Source organism: Castor canadensis, chromosome 7 (assembly GCF_047511655.1).
Source record: "Castor canadensis chromosome 7, mCasCan1.hap1v2, whole genome shotgun sequence".
In the NCBI taxonomy this organism is placed as follows: Eukaryota; Metazoa; Chordata; class Mammalia; order Rodentia; family Castoridae; genus Castor; species Castor canadensis.
In genome coordinates, this window is record NC_133392.1 from 73,235,544 (window position 1) to 73,258,926 (window position 23,383).

The following is a 23,383-nucleotide window of genomic DNA, read 5'->3' on the forward strand; positions in this document are numbered from 1 at the left end:
CATTTCATTCTTCTTCATGGCTGCATAAAATTCCATTGTGTATAGATACCACATTTTCTTAATCCATTCGTCAGTGCTGGGGCATCTTGGCTGTTTCCATAACTTGGCTATTGTGAATAGTGCTGCAATATACATGAGTGTGCAGGTGCCTCTGGAGTAACCTGTGTCACATTCTTTTGGGTATATCCCCAAGAGTGGTATTGCTGGATCATATGGTAGATCAATGTCTAGCTTTTTAAGTAGCCTCCAAATTTTTTTTCCAGAGTGGTTGTTCTAGTTTACATTCGCACCAACAGTGTAAGAGGGTTCCTTTTTCCCCACATCCTCGCCAACACCTGTTGTTGGTGGTGTTGCTGATGATGGCTATTCTAACAGGGGTGAGGTGGAATCTTAGTGTGGTTTTAATTTGCATTTTCTTTATTGCTAGAGATGGTGAGCATTTTTTCATGTGTTTTTTGTCCATTTGAATTTCTTCTTTTGAGAAAGTTCTATTTAGTTCACTTGCCCATTTCTTTATTGGTTCATTAGTTTTGGGAGAATTTAGTTTTTTAAGTTCCCTGTATATTCTGGTTATCAGTCCTTTGTCTGATGTATAATTGGCAAATATTTTCTCCCACTCTGTGGGTGTTCTCTTCAGTTTAGAGACCATTTCTTTTGATGAACAGAAGCTTTTTAGCTTTATGAGGTCCCATTTATCTATGCTATCTCTTAATTGCTGTGCTCCTGGGGTTTCATTGAGAAAGTTCTTACCTATACCTACTAACTCCAGAGTAGTTCCTACTCTTTCCTGTATCAACTTTAGAGTTTGTGGTCTGATATTAAGATCCTTGATCCATTTTGAGTTAATCTTGGTATAGGGTGATATACATGGATCTAGTTTCAGTTTTTTGCAGACTGCTAACCAGTTTTCCCAGCAGTTTTGTTGAAGAGGCTGTGTTTTCTCCATTGTATATTTTTAGCTCCTTTGTCAAAGACAAGTTGGTTATAGTTGTGTGGCTTCCTATCTGGGTCCTCTATTCTGTTCCACTGGTCTTCTTGTCTGTTTTTGTGCCAGTACCATGCTGTTTTTATTGTTATTGCTTTATAATATACTTTGAAGTCATGTATTGTGATACCTCCTGCATTGTTCTTTTGGCTGAGTATTGCCTTGGCTATTCGTGGCCTCTTGTGTTTCCATAGAAATTTCACGGTAGATTTTTCAATCTCTTTAATGAATGTCATTGGAATTTTGATGGGAATTGCATTAAACATGTAGATTACTTTTGGGAGTATGGACATTTTTACTATGTTGATTCTACCAATCCATGAGCATGGGAGATCTCTTCACTTTCTATAGTCTTCCTCAATCTCTTTCTTTAGAAGTGTATAGTTTTCCTTGTAGAGGTCTTTCACATCTTTTGTTAGGTTTACACTTAGGTATTTGATTTCTTTTTTGAGGCTATTGTAAATGGAATTGTTTTCATACATTCTTTTTCCATTTGCTCATTGTTAGTGTATAGAAATGCTAATGATTTTTCTATGTTGATTTTATATCCTGCTACCTTGCTGTAGCTATTGATGATGTCTAGAAGCTTCTGAGTAGAGTTTCTTGGGTCTTTAAAGTATAGGATTATGTCGTCTGCAAATAGGGATATTTTGACAGTTTCTTTACCTATTTGTATTCCTTTTATTCCTTCTTCTTGCCTAATTGCTCTGGCTAGGAATTCCAGTACTATGTTGAATAGGAGTGGAGATAGTGGGCATCCTTGTCTGGTTCCTGATTTTAGAGGGAGTGGTTTCAGTTTTTCTCTGTTAAGTATAATGCTGGCTGTAGGTTTGTCATATATAGCTTTTATAATGTTGAGGAACTTTCCTTCTATTCCTAGTTTTCTTAGAGCTTTTATCATGAAATGTTGTTGGATCTTATCAAAGGCTTTTTCTGCATCTATTGAGATGATCAAGTGGTTTTTGTCTTTGCTTCTGTTAATGTGGTTTATTACGTTTATTGATTTTCGTATGTTGAACCACCCCTGCATCCCTGGGATGAAGCCTACTTGGTCGTGGTGAATAATCTTTTTGATGTGTTGCTGAATTCGGTTTGCCATTATTTTGTTGAGGGTTTTTGCATCAATGTTCATTAAGGAGATTGGCCTATAGTTCTCCTTTTTGGAGGTGTCTTTGCCTGGTTTTGGGATAAGTGTAATACTGGCTTCATAAAATGTGTTCGGCAGTTTTCCTTCCCTTTCTATTTCGTGGAACAGTTTACTCTGAGCTTCCTATCTGGTTCAAACTGTGATTGCTCAACCATCTCATGGCTAAGTCAACTTAGGCTGGGACACATGTCTTTGGGAAAGCAATATATCAGTATGTATGCAGAAAAAGGCTGTGTGCTCAAACATGTTCATTGTAGTGTGGGTTCAGCTAGAAAACACAATTAAATTACAATGAAAAAGAAAATTATAGCATGTCAGCAAGTTGGAATTTAGGCAGTCTTAAAAACCATTATTATGAAGACAGTAGAATGGCCTGTAAGAGGAAAGACTCAGCACTTATTGTGTACCCCAAAGATAAAGTTCAACTCCACTAAACATCCTTCCTCTGTTCATTTCATTCATTCATTAATTTAAGAACTGTCTGAGGTACTGACAATATACAAGACCCTGGTCACTAGCAAGAAGTCCAGATTTTAGTGAAGATTTTTAGGGAAAATGGGAGATAAGACCACATCACCCATCACATGACATTTGATTTAGAGATGTTCTTACATCTCCCCTTAAAAATTACTCTTCAGTGCTTTATATACCTTCTCTCCCCTTGCCAGACTAGCTTCATTGTGTTAGTAAGATTTCTATTACTGTGATGAAATATCTGAAACAAGAGGGAATATTTATTTTGACTCATGATTTCAGAGGTTTCGGTCCATGGCCACTTGGCCCTGTTGCTTTGGGCTTGGGGGAGCACAGCACATCACGGCAGGAGTGCATAGTAGAGGAGGTCTGTTCACCTCCTGGTGGCCAAGAAGCAAAGAGAGAAGAGGGTGGCATTCCAATATCCCCTTCAAGGACACATCCCGAATGACCTATCTTCCTCCTATTAGACTCCACTCTTAAAGTCCCACTACCTGCCAATAGTGCTACCTTAGGGGTCAAACCTTTACTACATGGGTTTTTTGGGGGACAGCCAATATCCAAACTGTGGCAATCACCTTATTCCCCTCCACCTTCCCCATATCCTTATATCCCTTCTTGCCTTAAGAGGGCAAATTGAGCAATTTACTTATCATTCTGTGTTTTCCTCTCAGTAAAGAGGTCTTTTAGAATTTGTGTTTCTTAGAAGACAGAGGAGGGATTGCATATCACAATTTATGTTTCCTACCACAGCACCTGTTCTCTCCTGTCACAGAACTGCACTAGGGGAAGACACCTAATTGGAGATGTTGGCACCTGGGTCTTGTTCTGCTTTCAACTCAGTGTGATATTGTGAACACAGCAGTCCTCAGGAGCCTTCACAGCTTCCTCCAGGACAGGCAAACTTTGTCTTTTAAATTTCAAATTTTGAGGAGGGGGGAGAGAAAGGGGGTGGGGGGAAGGGGGGAGAAATAACCCACACATTGTGTGCATATATGAATAAAAGAAAAAAAACAGGTAAAAAAAATTAAATTTTTTTTATTGTTGTGCTTGGTAGGGATACATTATGGCATTTACAAAAGTTATTACAATGTATCAAGTACATTGTACTTTAAGTCACCCCCTCCACCATTCTCCTTCATCCCCTCAGGCCCCCATTCCTTGAATAGTTTCAACAGATATAATTTTTCCATTTATATGCATGTATACACAGTATTTGCACCATATTCACCCTCCTTCACCATTTCCCCATCTCTTCCAACTGCCCACTGGTACCAATCCCCCCAGGCAGGACCTGTTCTGCCCCCCTGCTCTCTGATTTTGTATAAGAAAGGAAGAAAAAACTCATATTTTTGGTGTCTAAGATAGCTACACAGGGAGTTTCCTTGTGGCAATTCCATGTATATGGGTATTATAGCCTGATTTGGTTCATCTCCTCAATTTTTCTTCATTCTACCTTACTCTCTTTTTATGGTGGTTTCAACAGGTTTAAAAATTTTATATTCATTCTTGCATAAACAGTACATCAGCTATATTTACCTTCTTAATTTCCTTCTTCTAACCTTTCCCTCTACTATGTGACTTCCCTTTGCATGACCTATTTTTTGTAGTATTGCTGTTGTTTGTATTAGGTTTATGTTCTGCATATGAGAGAAAAATATGAGACTTTTGACCTTCTGCACTTGGATAACTTCACTTAAGATGATGTTCTCCAGTTCCATCCATTTACCTGCAAATGATAAGATTTCATTTTGTCACAAAATTCCATTGTATACAAACACCACATTTTCTTGGTCCATTCATCAGTAGTGGGACATCTTGATTGTTTACATAGCTTAGCTATTATGAATAATGCTGCAATAAACATGCTGCCCCATGGATACCGTCGACTTGCTACTTGGTGCAGGAGCCTGCTACCACACACCTAAGTAAACCCTAGGCTTCAGACTTTGCCATTCTGCTGGTGCCAGGAGGCTTCCTTCCCCACAAAGCAGGGAGGCCCAGCACTCTCCATTGTCCCTGATAGCAAGAGAGCCCTGGCTCCTCTGTCAATGAGCAAAAACACCAGATACCCTACTGAGGGGAGGAAAGCTATAACCTGCTACTCTGCAGCTGGTGCTGGAAGCCCTGTTCCCCCAAGGTACACAGAAGCCCAGCACTTCACACTGTGCCTCCCTGTAGGAAAGCCACGTCTCTCCTGTCCAAGAGCTGGAATCCCAGCTCCTCCACTGAGTGGCAACCTGCTACTCTGCTGGTGATAGAAGGACTGTTCCCAACACTGCACAGAGACCCAGCACTCCCCACTGTGACTACAGGAGAACCCCCATGACCCAATCAAAGAGTGGGAACTCCAGTCCCCTCACTGAAGGGAGAAAAGAGGTAATCTGCAACACATAAGAACTCTGGAAGGGGCAACATATCTAGCATATCCCTCTCTGAGGAATGCTACTGGAGCATCAGAAGAGAAAACTCAAAACCCCAACTGTAAGGGCACAAGGGATTATAACCCTAACCAAAAACAACTCCCGATTCTTAAATCTCAATGCAGAATGAAACAGCAAGAAAACCACTCTCCATCAAAAGCCAATTCCATCACTAAGAATCTAAACACCTGTATAGAGGAAAAGCTATCAAATAATGAACTCCAAAAAAAAATAGTAAAAATGAATAATGACCCCAAAGAAGAAACACAAAAAGTAGTATTTGACCTCAAGGAGGACATAAATAATTAAATGAGCTCAGAAAGAATACAAACAAACAGATGAATGAAATAAGAAGACTATCCAAGATATGAAAGAGGAAATCAATAAAGATATGGAAACCCTGAAAAAAATCAATCTGAAATAAACAACTCAGTATCCCAAATAAATATCTCAGTCAAAAGCTTGGTGAACAGAGTAGAACAAATTGAAAATAGAGTATCAGGAATGGAAGACAAAGTAGCATAATTAGGACAAACAGTAAAAGACCATGAAAGAATGCTAAAAACATACAAATGGAACATGCAAGACATCTGCGACACCACCATGAAAAGACCAAACCTATGAAGCATGGTAGAAGAAGGAGAAGAGATATAAACTAAAGGCATCGACAACCTATTCAATAGAATAATAGCAGAAAACATCCCTTTTCTCAACTAATCTTGAGAAAGAGTCACCCAGGTGCAGGAAGCTTACAGAACACCAAACCAACAGGACCAAAAAAGAAACACCTCCTAGACACATCATAATCAAAACACTCAGCACACAGAACAAAAAGAATTTTGAAGGCTGCAAAAGAGAACAGACAAGTCACATATAAAGGCAAGCCCATCGAATAACAACAGATTTCTCAACTTAAACTCTAAACACAAGACAGTCATAGAAAGACATAATTCAGGTACTGAAAGTAAGCAACTGTCAACCTAGACTAGGCTACCCAGCAAAACTATCCTTCTTAATTGAAGGACAAATTAAAACCTCCCACAACAAGGAAAAACTAAAGGAATTTGTGACCACCAAGCCAGTATTAAAGGAGATACTTAAAGGACTTTTATATATAGAAGAAGAAACTAGAGTGAGATAGGGAGACTCAAGAAAGAATAAACCCTTTTGAGCAAGCAGACAAACAAACAATGAGTAGGTAAAATTAAACATCAGGGAAACAAGAATAACTGGAAACAACAGGCACCTCTCAATTTTAACACTGAATTTAAATCACCTCAATGTCCCAATCAAAATACACAGAATAGCAAATTGGGTTAAAAAACAAGACCCAACCACATGTTGCTTACAAGAGACTCATCACACTGAAAAACATAAACACTGGCTTAGAGTCAAAGGGTAGAAAAAAGTTTTCCAAGAAAATGGACTCCATAAACAGGCAGGAGTATCCGACGAAGTAGACTTCAGACTAAAATCAATCAGAAGAGACAAAGAAGGACATTTCATATTAATGAAAGGAGCAATTCATCAAGAGTAAATAATAATCCTTAACACATATGCATCAAACACAGGGGAACCCATATACATTTAAAAAACACTCTAATGGCCCTAAGAGCACAGATAGATACTAACACAGTGATAGTGGGAGATCTGAATACCTCACAGACACCAATGAATAAATCATCCAGATGAAAGATTAACAAAGAAACTTCAGAGCTACTCCACACATTAGACCAAATAGGCATGGTTGGTATCTACAGAGTATTCCACCCAACAACTAGGCAAAACACACTCTTTTCTGCAGCTCATGGAACTTTCTCCAAAATAGATCATATTTTAGGACACAAAGCAAGTCTCAACAAATTCAGGAAAATTGAAATAACCCTCCACATCGTATCAGACCACAATGGAAAAAAACTAGACCTCAACGACAAAAGAAACTCCCAAAAATATTCAAACACATGGAGACTAAACAACACACTGCTGAAAAACCAAAAGATGACTGAAATAATAAGGGAAGAAATAAAAAAGTTCCTAGAATCTGAAGAAAATGAAAACAAACATACCAGAATCTGTGGGACACAGATATCCACATGTAGAAGACTGAAGCTAGATCCCTGTCTTTCACCCTATACCAAAATCAACTCAAAGTGGATCAAAGACCTTAATATCAGGTCTGAAACTTTGAAACAACTCCAAGAAGCATAGGAAATACACTGGAATAGGTAGGTATAGGGATTGACTTCCTAAACAGAACTCAAAAGGTTCAGCATCTAAGAGAAACAATGAACAAATGGGACTGCATCAAACTAAAGAGCTTCTGCACAGCAAAGGAAACAGTCACCAGACTCAAGAGATAGCCCACAGGATGGGAGAAAATCTTAGATAGCTACTCATCTAATAAGGGACTAATATCCAGAATCTACAGGGAACTCAAAAAACTCAGTCCCCAAAGAATCCACACTTCAATGAAGAACTGGGCACATGAATTAAATGGGGAAATTCTCAAAGGAAAACATACAAATGGCCAGTAAATGCATGAAGAAGTGTTCAACTCCCCATTTTATAAAAGAGATGCAAATCCAAGCAACACTTAGATTTCATTTCACCCTGGTTAGAATGGCCATAATCAAGGGTAATAACAACAAATGCTGGTGAAGATGTGGCAAAACATGAGCACTTATGCACTGCTGGTGGGAATGCAAATTAGTATAACCACTGTGGAAAGCAATATGGAGATTACTCAAAAAACTAGAGATAGAACTGCCATATGATCCATTGATACCACTCCTGGGCATTTACCCAAAAGAATGTAAGACAAGATACTGTAGAGACACCTGTACACCAATGTTCATTGCAGTAGTATTCAAAATAACCAAGTTCTGGAAACAACCCAGATGCCCTACAACTGATGAAGGGATCAAGAAATTGTGCTATATATACACAATGGAGTATTACTCAGCCACAAGGAACAATAGCATGGGGTTTGATGGTAAATGGATGCAATTGGAGGACATCATGTTAAGTGAAGTTAGCCAGGATCAAAAACCCAAAAGCCACATGTTTTCTCTCATATGTGGAAGATAGATCCAAAGATAAACATATACACAAAACCAAGCATGATCATATACAAACTCAGAAGTAGCTCATGTTTGTAACAGTGGAACTACTCCATGGAACTCCAGGAAAGGGGGAAAAGAAAGGAAAAGAGAATGATAGAGCATCAGTAATATCACGTGACATAAGATGTGAAGGTAGAGGATATAAGGATGTGTATTAAAAGCTGTTGAAAAATGGAAGGCAGGAGGTAAAGGGGTAAGGGAGAGTAATGGGAGGGATTAAGCAGTCCAAAGGAAAACACACCCACAGTGGACATACATTGAAGCACCCCTTTGAATGTCAACTTAAATATTAATAATGAAAACCAGGACTGTAAAATAGGCACAGTGTATAAGGGGGAGTACTAGTGGAAGAGGAGAGGGTGAAGGAAGGAGATTAAGGTAACAGTATATGGTTGATGGACTTCATATACCTATATGAAACAGAAGTAAAAAACAGCTTGCAATTGATTTGGGTGGGTTGGGGAGGGGACTGAGGGGGAGAGATGATGGGGGAAATGTAAATAATGTACAATATAAGTCTGATTGGAATTGTCACTTCGAATCCCCCCATAATTTCTATTATCTTAATAGAAATTTTATTATAAAAATCTAAAAATAGAACTGCCATATTATCCAGCAATTCCACTCCTAGTGATATATCCGAAGGAATGAAAAGGGGACCAGGAACTAGAGAAAAGGTTAGATCAAAAAGAATTAACCTAGAAGGTAACACACACGCACAGGAAATCAATGTGAGTCAATGCCCTGTATAGCTATCCTTATCTCAACCAGCAAAAACCCTTATTCCTGCTGGGTATTGAGAGGGTGGAGGGGAGGGGGGGGCAGAGTAGGTGGTAAGGGAGGGGGTGGGGGCGGGGGGGGGAAATGACCCAAGCCTTGTATGCACATATGAATAATAAAAGAAAAAAAAAAAACCTTTGAAAGATTTAAACAGAAAAAAAAAATACCCGAAGGAATGTAAGTCAGGTTACAATAAAGCACCTAGGCTTGAATCCTCTAGTGCCCATAAGGCAGTGGAGGCCCCCTGGGGTCTACTTGTGTTGGGGCTTGGGCTTCCAGGAGTCATGGCAGCTGCATCAGGCACAGGGACTCTACTCTGCAGGCAGCAGAGTAGGCCTGCTTGCTGGTGCTGGGCTACCAGGAGCCACAGCAACTTCTGCAGACACAGGGGATCCAAGCCTTTGGGGAACTGGAATTCTGGGGCCTGCTTTCCCAGCATGGGCTCCAGGACAACAGTGCAGTAGCTGGAGCCTTGCAGTAGTGGGAGCCCTTGGGCTACTTGCTGGCACAGGCTACCAGGAGCCACAGTAGCTGCTGCTGGCTCAAGGGAAGCAAGCCTTTGGGCAACAGGAGTTCTGGACCCTGATTACCACATGGGCTTCAGGGAGTGCAATACAGTGGTGTTGCTGCCAGCTGGGAGAACCAAGCCTTCAGGCTTGCACCTTCTGTTACCCATGAAGCAGCAGGAGCCGTGGGTCCTGCTTACACAGGGGCACAGGTTTCCCTGGCATTTCAGGGTGAAGGTAGCAGGTTGTGTAGTAGTGGGGAGCATGGAGCTACAACTTCCTCTGGGTACTGGGAAGCAGGACTTACCACAGAGCCCACTGGAGGAATGGAGCCTGAAGCCATGTGGAAATTTCAGGGTTGGGGGACCAGGAGTGTTGAGGTGCAAGTTGTTCCTATTCTTCCCTTGGTTAGTGGCTTCTCTATTTGCAGATTTGGAAAGTACTGTGCTTCTCTCTTGTTATGGGACCCCATGGGTGTGTTTTGGGGTCCTCTGATCTTCCTTTTTCAGGGCAGTTAGTTGCTGCTGGGCTATAGGGATTTAAACATCCCTCCATTTTCCCCCTCCCTCTATTTTTAGATTTTTGTGGAGCCTCCATATTGTTTTCCATAATGGTTGTGCTAATTTACATTCCCACCGCCAGTGGATGAGGGTTCCTTTTCCCTGCATTCTCACCAACATTTGTTGTTGTTTCTGTTCTTGATGGTAGCTATTCTAACAGGAGTGAGGTGGAAATCTTAATGTGGTTTTGATTTACATTTCCTTTATGATCAGGGATGTTTTGCTTTTGTTGTTGTTGTTGGCACTGGGGTTTAACAAAGCAGGCACTGTACCACTTCAGCCACACCTTCAGTCCTCTGGCCAGGGATGTCGAGTATTTCTTTATGTGATTTTTTAGCCATTTGGACTTCTTCCTTTGAAAAGCTTTGTTCAGTTCATTTGTCCATATCTTCACTGGGTTGCCAATTTTTTTGGGAGTTTAGTTTTTTTGAGCTCCATATATATTCTGGTTATCAATCCCTTGTCAGACGTATACCTGGCAAAGATATTCTCCCATTCTGTGGGCTGCTTCTTCAATTTAGAGACCATTTCTTTTGTTGTGCAAAAGCTTTTTAATTTTTCATGTAGTCCCATTTATCAATCCTTTCTCTTAGTTGCTGAACCTTTTGAGTTCTATTAAGGAAGTCATTGCCTATGCCTATTAATTCCAGTGTATTCCCTGCTCTTTTGTGCACTAACTTCAAAGTTTCAGGTCTTATATTAAGGTCTTTGATCCACTTTGAGTTGATACTTGTACAGGGCAACAGACATGGATCTTGTTTCAGTTTTCTGCATGCATGTATCCAGTTTTCCCGGCAACATTTGATGAAGAGGCTGTCTATTCTCATCATGTGTTTTTGGCGTCTTTGTCAAAAATCAGGTAGGCATAGCTGCATTAACTCATATCTGGGTCCTCTATTCTGTTCCTGGTCTTCATACCTGTTTTTGTGCCAGTTCCATGCTGTTTTTATGGCTATGGCTCTGTAGTATAGTTTGAAGTCAGGCATTGTGATACCTCCAGTGTTGCTCTTTTGGTCAGTATTGCCTTGGGTATTCACTGTCTTTTGTGCTTCCAAATGAACTTCAGGGTTGATTTTTCAACCTCTATGCTGAATGTCATTGGAATTTTTGATGGGAATTGCATTAAACATGTAGACTGCTTTTGGTAATATGGCCATTTTCATTATGTTGATTCTACCAGTCCATGAATATGGGAGATCTTTCCATCATCTGTCATCTTCTTTGATTTTTTTCTTCAATGGTTTATGGTTTTCCTTGTAGGGGGTCTTTCACATTCTTTGTTAAGTTTATTCCTAAAACTCTACCAAAAAACTTCTAGACACCATGAACAGTTTCAGCAAAGTAGCAGGATAAAAAAATCAATTTATAAAAATAAATTTACAAAATCAATTGCCTTTCTATATACCAATAATGAACAGATCAAGAGAGAATACAGGAAAATAATTCCATTTATAACAGCCTCAAACATTTCTTTACTCATGACTTTTCAGGAGAGTCCAAACCTGTATCAGTAGTGCTGATAAGGTAGTCTTAGGAGCATTTTGTAGCCAAGAACTTTGACTACAGCTATTATTTCCCTGTTAGTTCTGGGAGAGAGTTGCTGGAAAAGAAGAGAAAGAGAGAATGTTAACTGGCCTATTTCTAGGTACAGCCCAATGGTGTTTAAATAATTCATATATTTAAAATAGCAAAATTTATGAGTCTTTAAATTTTAGCAACAAGCTTCATCCTTGAAACTACAGATTAAAAGCTCACCTTTAGTCACAAATACTATTGCACGTAAAATATTTCTTTTAGTGGATGCACATAATTCAAAATTAACAGAATTCCACACTCAGGGGCCTTGGAAATCAAACTGGTCAGCCTGACTTGGCTCTTAGGGGATGCCGAAGAGGAGGGAGCCTCTGTCTTTCTTTCCTGAGGCTTCTGTGTCCTCTGAACAATCTCTTGGTTAAAAAATGTAGGGTTCTTCCTGTGTACCATTACCTCTGTGAGGGAAAGTCACAGCTCACTTTTGACCATCTCAGGTACATCTGAGAAACCTTGTTAACAAGGTTTTGTGGGAGAATATATAGTTTTAAAGCAGAACAATAGGTTGGTAGGAGTTGCATAATTTTTCTGTTTGTCTCTTCTTTCCAAGAGAATTTCAAAAATGATGAGAAATATTTGCAGCGAAGTGACTAGAATATTTCCACAAATGGTTGCTTATTCTCATTTTGTCTGTTTTAAAATATAATAGTTATTGATTTTTTTGTACAATTATAGAAGTAATGTATGACCATTATATCAAATTTGGAAAATATAGAAAAATGTAAAGGAGGGAAGAAAAAAAACCATCTGTAATTGATCACACGATAATAACCACTATCATTTTTCAGGAGAGACAGAAGGAGAAGACCTAATTTCTATGCTTGCATCTTTTTCTCTTTTCTTATTTCTTTGATTAGCTTTCCTCTGGTTCCTTTGTTACCTAGGTTTACCAAGTTTTCAAGAAGGCTACTGTCTTGTATAATGTGTATATGTCCCTCATTTGTATTGCATGTCTTTACTAGGGCATATTTTAATCACAAAGATTTCACATACAAGATAAAATTGTCTAACACTTGAGCCTTGGGGGATTGATGAGTTAGATTGAGGTAGTATTTCTCAACTTTTACACAAAGGACATTTCAGGTCAGATAACTTTTTTTAATATGGGCTTCTTGTGTATTGTATAAGATGTTTATCAACATTGCCACCCTTTAGTAACTAGTTGTGATAGCCAAAACTGCCCCTAGGCAGTGAGAAGTACTTTCTTCAAAAACTAAAAATTATGAATAGTAGAATTTCTAGACTTTTAATTAGCTATGTTTTAGATCATAAAATGGCAAGGAAATAAACATTTGAATGGAATTTCTGGGAACACAAATATTAACAACCTGTGTTTCTACTTCTCTTTTTTTGCAGAGTCATGTTATGAAGACACCAAAGGTCTGAATTTGGAAGCTTTCTGTCCAGAGTTAAGTAGTAGAGTTAAGTAGAGCAAACAACCCCAGGTATTCTAATCAGAAAAGGAATTAATACAGGGAACTGGGAACTCACAGGACCATTGAATATACTGTGCAGGACAGACAAGGTTAGGGAGGGTGCTGTTGGCTTTCTGGATATCTGGAAGGTAGGATTCATGGAGAAGCTTTCTAGGAGATCAGGAATGCTGCAGGAATCCCAGGAGATTTGCTGCTGCTGATCTCAACAGTTTGTAGCAGCAATGTGAGTCATTGTCAGAGGAAACCTGGAAGATGTTGGCACATCCACTTATTTTGCCATCTGCTGACACCTGTGAGTCTGTCTGTAGCTACAAAATAATAGCTGCTCCTTCTCTTCTGTCTTCAGATTTCAAATGAATGCCTCTCACTAGCTGTATCTATCTAAAGACCTGCTGGCAAGGGTGTCTTGGAAATGAAGTTTCCAGGCTTTTAGCCTGTCAGTACCAGAAATCACTGAGTACAGGCATATGGTTGAGACAATTAAGAAGATACTATGATACTGCAAGGGATATACTAAAGTGTCCTTTTTTAGCATTAAATTTTGGAGGGGACATAGCATACTCCAGTGATGTTATATTGATAAAAAACCCTTAAGATTCTTTGATTTAATGGATTGCCATGTCTTATACAGTATAAAGGACTACAGGGGCTACAGCCATGGGATGCAGGGCAGTGTGGAATTTTCTGGTGCTAATGCATAAACAAACCTGTTCTTGCATTAAAAACATGAAAATTAGGATGACACTGCATATCTAACTTCATATATTGTTTGTTTGTTTGATATCTCACAGGGTTCCTCCCTAATATCCATCACTTCCAATGTTCAAGTATTACTTGAATCATGAAGAATAAGCTTAATAAACATCAAAATATATTACTGAAAACCCCAAAGCATGATATCCATTTTGTTATATGTATTTCAAAAAGTAAAGGCTTTACATTACTTAGTCATGTGAATTTAATTAACACTTGTGCGTAAATCTTTGTTCCTGACTTTAGTTAATTCCTTAGGACAGGTTTCTAGAAGGGAGTTACTCATCCAAAACTGTGAAGTAATAGCTTTACCAAATGTTTGCAGTGATTAATTACCACGAGGGGCACGGTGACACTTCCCACCTTTTGCCACTTTGTGAACACTGAGATCAAACTGTTTATGTTAAAACAAAACAGACAAAAAACAGTTTTGCCATTTTCATAGGCTGATATTTTGTTGTTGTTGTTGTGTTCATTTCTTTGGTTTTATTAGTGAGGTTGAACTATGTGATTTTATTTAGGTCCTGCCCATGTCTTCAAAAATACTTTCCATTGTATGGGTAATATAAACTTAAGGTACAAAATTCAAAATAAGCAAAATGACATAGGGTAAAACAACAAGAAGTCTTTCTATCCTTCTGCTCTAGTCACTCAGTTACCTCCAACAGGTAAAACAGTTGCCTATTTTAATGTATGTTGCATATATATGTAAGCTAAAAATATATATGTATTCACATATAGACACAGAAAAAAAAATATATTTTACCAAATGATAGAATATTATGCATGTCATTCTGAAAGTTTCTTTTAAAATCAATGTAATTTATAGAACTTTCCATATATTAGCACATAAAATATTTTTAATGTTTTATTATTCTGTTTATGCATGTGCTATGATTTATTTAAGCATTGTTCTGTTGATGCAGTCATCAATAACTTTGTATCTGCTAATTTTACAGACACACATTCTTATCTCTATGATACATTCCTAAAAATAGAAGTGCTTAAGCATAGGTGCGTAGTATGGTCCTGGAATATCCCCCAAAAGTCCATATGTTAAAGCTTGGTCCCAAGCTTGCCACTGGTGAGGGGAGTCTTTAAGATTTGGAGACCAGTGGAAGACCTTCAGGTCACTGGGGGTGGGTGTACCCTTGAAGGTGATTGTGGGATCCAGCTTTCTTCCCTCTTTCCACTTCTTAACCACAAAATGAGCAGTTTTACTGCATGATGTGCCACCACAGGCCCAAAGCAATGTGGTCAATTGACCATGGACTGAAGCCTTCCAAACTGTGAGCCCTGAAGGCATTATGGTACACACCTAAAATACCAGCACTTGGGACATGGAGGCAGGAGGATCACAAGTTCCAGGTCACCTTGGCTCTGGGTAAGACCTGTCTCAACAAAACAAAACAAAACAAAACAAACACATGAAAAGCCCGGTGAGCAAATTAAATACTTTCTCTTTATAAATTGATTGGTCTCATTTATTTGTTGTACTGATGAAAAGCTGGCTACCCCAATAGGTTATATATATTTTACATTTTGATAGATATATGCATAGTTATATTTAGTTTAACTGTGAACTCACTTGCTGTTGTTATTGAAAGAAAAAAAATACTACTTACTTTTCCCTTGATTCATGCAGGGATGTTAATCTAATAATTCATTCTAATTACAATGGCCGTGATGGTTAATTTTATGTGTTAACTTGACCGGGCCACGGTGTGCCTAAATTAAACATTATTTCTGGTGTGTTTTGGATGAGATTAGCATTCAAATAAGTGGACTCAGTAATCCAGGTTTTTTCCCTCTTACCCCCACACAAATTAGGTGGGTATCATCCAATCTATTGAGGGTTAGAATAGAATGAAAAGCAGAGCAAAGAGAAATTCACCTTCCTTTTCTTGCCTCATTATTGTGCTTGCATATTTCATTTCATCTTTTCCTGTCCTTCTGATGAGAATTTACACCATTGGCTAATACCTTGTTCGTATCCTACCACTGATTTTTCTCTAGTTTGCAGACTTCAAGGGGTGGGATTTCTTAGCTCTATAATCATGTGAATTAATTCCCCATAATAATCCTCTTCATATACATCACCTAGTAGTTCTGTTTCTCTGGAGAACTCTGACCAATACTAATGCTAATAATGCTAGTTATCTGCTAAGAACTGTTCTAAGAACTTTACATATAGAAAACTGTTACCACAACCATATGCATTATTATGATTAGTACTATGTCCATCTGAAGAAACCGAGGAATAAAATTTCAAATAATGTTTTAAGGCCATAAAGGGCAGTGAGGGATGCTAGAACCTGACTCCAGGCTGTGAAGCTTCAGAAGAGCCTAAGCAGTCTAGCACCCTGCTACACCGCCAGGTAGCTGCAGATGTTTCCCATTAGCATAGATATATGTTAATTTGGTATTTAAGGCAATGACCCTGAGATGTGTGTGACCCAGTGAGAGATCTCAGGCTAATTTTTAGTAGACCCAAAAGTGCTTTTTTTTTTTTTTAAACAAATTGTGACCTTGTCCTTTTACCATAATATTTTAATTTCTTTAAGGTTTTCAAGCAGACAACCACATAATCTTGTCATCTATGAGGATTGTTCATTTTACCTCCCTTTTGATATTATTCCTTGTTTATTTTTCCTAGTTTAGCGTATTGGCTTAGACTTCCATGATACTATGCTTTAATTTTGATTTTCTATCCTTTAGGGCTTAGTGGGAGTGAATGCTGACAGCAGTCCATAGTGGGTATGGTGTTGGTCTATATTTCCAAACAGAGATTCATGACCCTATTGTAAGGTTCTTATTCTCTTCATTATTTACTGAGAGTTCTTTTTTTAAAAAATTTTTATTGTTTTATTATTCATATGTGCATACAATGCTTGGGTCATTTCTCCCCCCTGCCCCCACCCCCTCCCTTACCACCCATTCTGTCCCCTCCCTCTCCCCCGACAATCTCTCAATACCTGGCAGAAACTATTTTGCCCTTATCTCTAATTTTGTTGAAGAGAGAGTATAAGCAATAATAGGAAGGAACAAGGGTTTTTGGTAGTTGAGATAAGGATAGCTATACAGGAAGTTGACTCACATTAATTTCCTGTGCGTGTGTGTTACCTTCTAGGTTAATTCTTTTTGATCTAACCTTTTCTCTAGTTCCTGGTCCCCTTTTCCTATTGGCCTCAGTTGCTTTTAAGGTATCTGCTTTAGTTTCTCTGCATCGAGGGCAACAAATGCTAGCTAATTTTTTTGGTGTCTTACCTATCCTTGTATCTCCCTTGTGTGCACTCGCTTTAATCTTGTAATCAAAGTTCAACCCCCTTTTGTGTTTGCCCTTGATCGAATGTCCACATATGAGGGAGAACATACGATTTTTGGTCTTTTGGGCCAGGCTAACCTCACTCAGAATGATGTTCTCCAATTCCATCCATTTACCAGCGAATGATAACATTTTATTCTACTTCATGTCTGCATAAAATTCCATTGTGTATAGATACCACATTTTCTTAATCCATTCATCAGTAGTGGGACATCTTGGCTGTTTCCTTGGCTATTGTGAATAGTGCTGCAATAAACATGGGTGTGCAGGTGCCTCTGGAGTAACCTGTGTCACAGTCTTTTGGGTATATCCCCAAGAGTGGTATTGCCAGATCATATGGTAGATCAATGTCTAGCTTTATAAGTAGCCTCCAAATTTTTTTCCAGAGTGGTTGTACTAGTTTACATTCCCACCAGCAGTGTAAGAGGGTTCCTTTTTCCCCATATCCTCGCCAACACTTGTTGTTGGTGTTGTTGCTAATGATGGCTATTCTAACAGGGGTGAGGTGGATCTTAGTGTGGTTTTAATTTGCATTTCCTTTATTGCTAGAGATGGTGAGCATTTTTTCATGTGTTTTTTGTCCATTTGAATTTCTTCTTTTGAGTAAGTTCTGTTTAGTTCACTTGCCCATTTCTTTATTGGTTCATTAGTTTTGGAAGAATTTAGTTTTTTAAGTTCCCTATACATTCTGGTTATCAGTCCTTTGATGTGTAGTTGGCAAATATTTTCTCCCACTCTGTGGGTTTAGAGACTATTTCTTTTGATGAGCAGAAGTTTTTTAGCTTTATGAAGTCCCATTTATCTATGCTATCTCTTAGTTGCTGTGCTGCTGGGGTTTCGTTGAGAAAATTCTTACCTATACCTACTAACTCCAGAGTATTTCCTACTCTTTCCTGTATCAACTCTAGAGTTTGGGGTCTATATTAAGATCCTTGATCCATTTTGAGTTAATATTGGTATAGGGTGATATACATGGATCTAGTTTCAGTTTTTTGCAGACTGCTAACCAGTTTTCCCAGCAGTTTTTGTTGAAGAGGCTATGTTTTCTCCATTGTATATTTTTAGCGCCTTTGTCAAAGACAAGTTGGTTATAGTTGTGTGGCTTCATATCTGGGTCCTCTATTCTGTTCCACTGGTCTTCATGTCTGTTTTTGTGCCAGTACCATGCTGTTTTTATTGTTATTGCTTTGTAATATAGTTTGAAGTCAGGTATCGTGATACCTCCAGCATTGTTCTTTTGACTGAGTGTTGCCTTGGCTATTCGTGTTCTCTTGTGTTTCCATATAAATTTAACAGTAGATTTTTCAATCTCTTTAATGAATGTCATTGGAATTTTAATGGGAATTGCATTAAACATGTAGATTACTTTTGGGAGTATCGACATTTTTGCTATGTTGATTCTACCAATCCATGAGCATGGGAGATCTCTTTACTTTCTATAGTCTTCCTCAATCTCTTTCTTCAGAAGTGTATAGTTTTCCTTGTAGGGGTCATTCACATCTTTTGTTAGGTTTACACTTAGGTATTTGATTTTTTTTGAGGCTATTGTAAATGGAATTGTTTTCATATATTCTTTTTCAGTTTGTTCATTATTAGTGTATAGAAATGCTAATGATTTTTCTATGTTGATTTTATATTCTGCTACCTTGCTGTAGCTATTGATGGTGTCTAAGAGCTTCTGAGTTGAGTTTTTTGGGTCTTTAAGGTATAGGATCATGTCATCTGCAAATAGGGATATTTTGACAGTTTCTTTATCTATTTGTATTCCTTTTATTCCTTCTTCTTGCCTAATTGCTCTGGCTAGGAATTCCAGTACTATGTTGAATAGGAGTGGAGATAGTGGGCATCCTTGTCTAGTTCCTGATTTTAGAGGGAATGGTTTCAGTTTTTCTCCATTAAGTATAATGCTGCCTGTAGGTTTGTCATATATAGCTTTTATAATGTTGAGGTACTTTTCTTCTATTCCTAGTTTTCTTAGAGCTTTTATCATGAAATGGTGTTGGATCTTATCAAAGGCTTTTTCTGCATCTATTGAGAAGATCAAGTGGTTTTTGTCTTGGTTATGTTAATGTGGTTTATTATGTTTACAGATTTTTGTATGTTGAACCACCTCTGCATTCCTGGGATGAAACCTACTTGGTTGTGATGAATAACATTATTTTGATGTGCTGTTGAATTCGGTTTGCCATTATTTTGTTGAGGGTTTTTGCATCAATGTTCATTAAGGAGATTGGCCTATAGTTCTCCTTTTTGGAGGTGTCTTTGCCTGGTTTTGGGATAAGTGTAATACTGGCTTCATGAAATGTGTTAGGCAGTTTTCTTTCCCTTTCTATTTCATGGAACAGTTAAGGGGGGTTGATATCAGTTCTTCTTTAAAGGTCTGATAGAATTCAGCAGAGAATTCATCAGGTACTGGACTTTTCTTTTTCGGGAGACTCTTGATTGCTGCTTCAATTTCATTTTGTGTTATAGCTGTATTCAGGTGATTAATTTCCTCTTCATTCAGTTTTGGATGATCATATGTATCTAGAAATCTGTCCATTTCTTTAAGATCTTCAAATTTATTTGAATATAGGTTCTTGAAGTAGTCTTTGATGAATACCTGGACTTCCATGGTGTTTGTTGTTATCTCCCCTTTTGCATTCCTGATTCTACTAATTTGGGTTTTTTCTCTCCTCATTTTAGTCAGGTTTGCCAGGGGTCTGTCGATCTTGTTTATTTTTTCAAAGAACCAACTTTTTGTTTCATTAATTCTTTGTATGGTTTTATTGGTTTCTATTTCATTGACTTCAGCTCTTATTTTTATTGTTTCTCTCCTTCTATTTGTTTTGGGATTTGCTTGTTCTTGTTTTTCTAGGAGTTTGAGATGTATCATTAGGTCATTGATTTGGGATCTTTCAGTCTTTCTAATATATGCACTCATGGCTATAAACTTTCCTTTCAGGACTGCCTTTGCTGTGTCCCATAGGTTCTGGTAGGTTGTGTTTTCATTTTCATTAACTTCCAGGAACTTTTTAATTTCCTCTTTTATTTCATCAATGACCCATTGTTCATTAAGTAATGAGTTATTCAGTTTCCAGCTGTTTGCATGTTTTTTGTCTTTACTTTTGTTGTTGAGTTCTAGTTTTACTACATTGTGATCAGATAGTATGCACGGTATAATTTCTATTTTCTTATATTTGTGGAGGCTTGCTTTGTGCCCTAGGATATGATCTATTTTGGAGAAGGTTCCATGGGCTGCTGAGAATAATGTATATTGTGTAGAAGTTGGATGAAATATTCTGTAGACATCAAGTAGGTCCATTTGCTCTATTGTATATTTTAGATCTTAGATTTCTTTATTGATTTTTTTGTTTGGATGACCTATCGATTGATGAGAATGGGCTGTTAAAGTCTCCCACAACCACTGTGTTGGCGTTTATAGATGCTTTTAGGTCTTTCAGGGTATGTTTGATGAAATTGGGTGCGTTGACATTGGGTGCATATAGGTTGATAATTGTTATTTCCTTTTGGTCTGTTTCCCCTTTTATTAGTATGGAATGTCCTTCTTTATCTCATTTGATCAATGTAGGTTTGAAGTCTACTTTGTCAGAGACAAGTATTGCTACTCCTGCCTGTTTTCGGGGGCCATTGGCTTGGTAAATCTTCTTCCAGCCTTTCATCCTAAGCCTATGCTTATTTCTGTCAGTGAGATGGGTCTCCTGCAAGCCACAAATTGTTGGATCTTCCTTTTTAATCCATTTCATCAAACAGTCCGTTAACATTAAGTGTTAGTACTGATAAGTATGTGGTGATTCCTGTCATTTAGTTGTCTTAGTTGTTTGATGGTTTGATTGTGTGTACCTAAGTTGAGGTTACTCTCTACTTTCTTGCTTTTTCTTTTCCTGTAGTTTGGTACTGCCTGTCCTTTCATGGTTATGTTGGGTTTCACTTTCTGTGTGCAGCATCTGTCAAAGAATCTTTTGTAGTGGTGACTTTGTGGTCACATATAGTTTTAGTTTCTGCTTATCATGGAAGACTTTTATTGCTCCATCTATTTTGAATGATAGTTTTTTTGGGTAGAGTATCCTGGGTTTGAAGTTATTTTCATTCAGTGCCCAGGAGATCTCACCCCACACTCTTCTTGCTTTTAATGTTTCTGTTGAGAGGTCTGCTGTGATTTTGATGGGTTTACCTTTGTGTTACTTGTTTTTTCTCTCTTACAGCCTTCAATATTCTTTCCCTAATTTCTGAACTTGTTGTTTTAATGATGATATGTTGTGGGGTAGTTCTATTTTGATCTGGTCTATTTGGTGTTCTGGAGTCCTCTTGCATCTGTATCAGAGTAGCTTTCTCTATATTTGGGAAATTTTCTGTCTTTTTTTGCTGAATATATTACACATTCCCTTTGCTTTCACCTCTTCTTCTTTGATGCCCATGATTCTCAAATTTGGTCTTTTGATGGAGTTGGTGAGTTCTTGCATTTTCTTTTCACAAGTCTTGTGTTTTTTAATTAATAATTCTTCAGTTTTTCCTTTAATTACCATTTCATTTTCAAGTTCTGAGATTCGGTCTTCTGTTTGTTTTATTCTGCTGGATTGGCCTTCTGTTTTGTTTTTCAATTGTGTTTTGTTCTTTTTTCTGAGGTTTTCCATATTCTGGGTCGTTTCCTCTTTAATGTTGTCTATTTTTGTCCTGAGTTCATTTATCTCTTTATTAATTGTGTTCTTTGTTTCACTTTGGTATTCATATAGTGCTTCTATGGTTTCTTTTATTTCTTCTTGTGCTTTTTCTAATTCTCTATTTTTGTTGTCTTGGAATTTCTTGACTGTCTCCTGTATATTTTGGTTGACCCTATCCAGTATCATCTCTAAAAAATTCTCATTGAATACCTGTAGTATGTCTTCTTTTATATTATTCTTTTGGGTTTCATTGGGTTCTTTGGCATAGTTTATCTTCATTTTGTTGGAGTCTGGTTCTGAGTATCTGTTTTCTTCATTTCCCTCTGGTTCCTGTACTATTTTTTTGTTGTGGGGAAACTGGTTTCCCTGTTTTTTCTGTCTTCCCATCATTGCCCTTGGTGTTGTTATTGTCCCTGTACTGTGTGTAATTAAGTATTTTCTGGCTGTAATAATAGCACTAGTGATATTTAGAATGGAAGGGTGAGAGGGTATGGAAAGCAAAGAAGTTAAAGGAAAAGGGAAAAACAAATAATCAAGTAGAAGAAAAATTAAAACAAAGAAACAAAGAAAAAAATTTCAATGATATAAACAGGGAGAGACAGTGTACTAATCAACTCTAAGCTGTACGGCATTAGAGAGACAGAGAGAGGATTGAAAATAAAAAAATATGAAGAATAAAGGTAAGAATAAAAATAAAAAATAAATAAATGAAAGAAAAAATGTATATATACATATAAAATATATAAAATTTAAAAAAATAATAAATTAAAAAAAACAAAAAACAAAAACCTCCAAGTTCAAATGCAATGAAGTTTCAGTCTTAATAATTTTGGTGTTCGTCCCTCAGCCTCCAATCCTGGAGATGGTGCCTCAGATGTTGTTCTGTAGTTGTGTCGTCATAGGGGTAACATAAAATAGAACAAAACCGCACAAAACAAGAAGAAAAAAACCCACAAAGTGTCCCAAGTTCAAATGCAATACAGTTTCAGTAAGTTTTTCAGCATGCAGGTGTAGCTTGGTTGTTTTCTCATCAAAGGTAGGGAGAGAGGAAAATAAAGAGTCTGGAGACAGGTCTGTGAATGGCTACCTGTGGCTGTGGCTTGCTTGCCCACTGCTGTCAGCCTGCTATTGCTGGCGCCATTATTTATGCAGATCTCAGTGGTGAGCCTAGCACTCATCTGGCCCTGCAGGCTTTGTTTACTCGGAGTTCTGTGCGTGATGCCACTGCTACAAGCTTTCCCCTTTCCAAGCACACTGGGGGAGGTGACAGTGCACCCACTTTCGCTGGCCTGCATGTTTATTTACAGTTCACGTGGGAAGTGGGTTTTCCACCCTCTCCTGTGGAGTTTTCCTCCTACCGCTGCTTTTACAAGCTTTCCTGCTCCTGGTTGGTGGGCATGTGCTGCTGCTCCTGTTGGCCAGTGTTTTTGTTTACAGCTCACATGGGAGGTGGGTCTTCCACCCTCTCCTGTGGAGTTTTCCTCCTACTGCTGCTTTTACAAGCTTTCCTGCTCCTGGTTGCTGGGCTCGTGGCCCTGCTCCCACCCTCTCTGGCCAGGCCCGGCTTGTTTATTTACAGTTCCAGGAGGGATTCCCCTCCCTTCCTCTTCGGTGCTCAGGG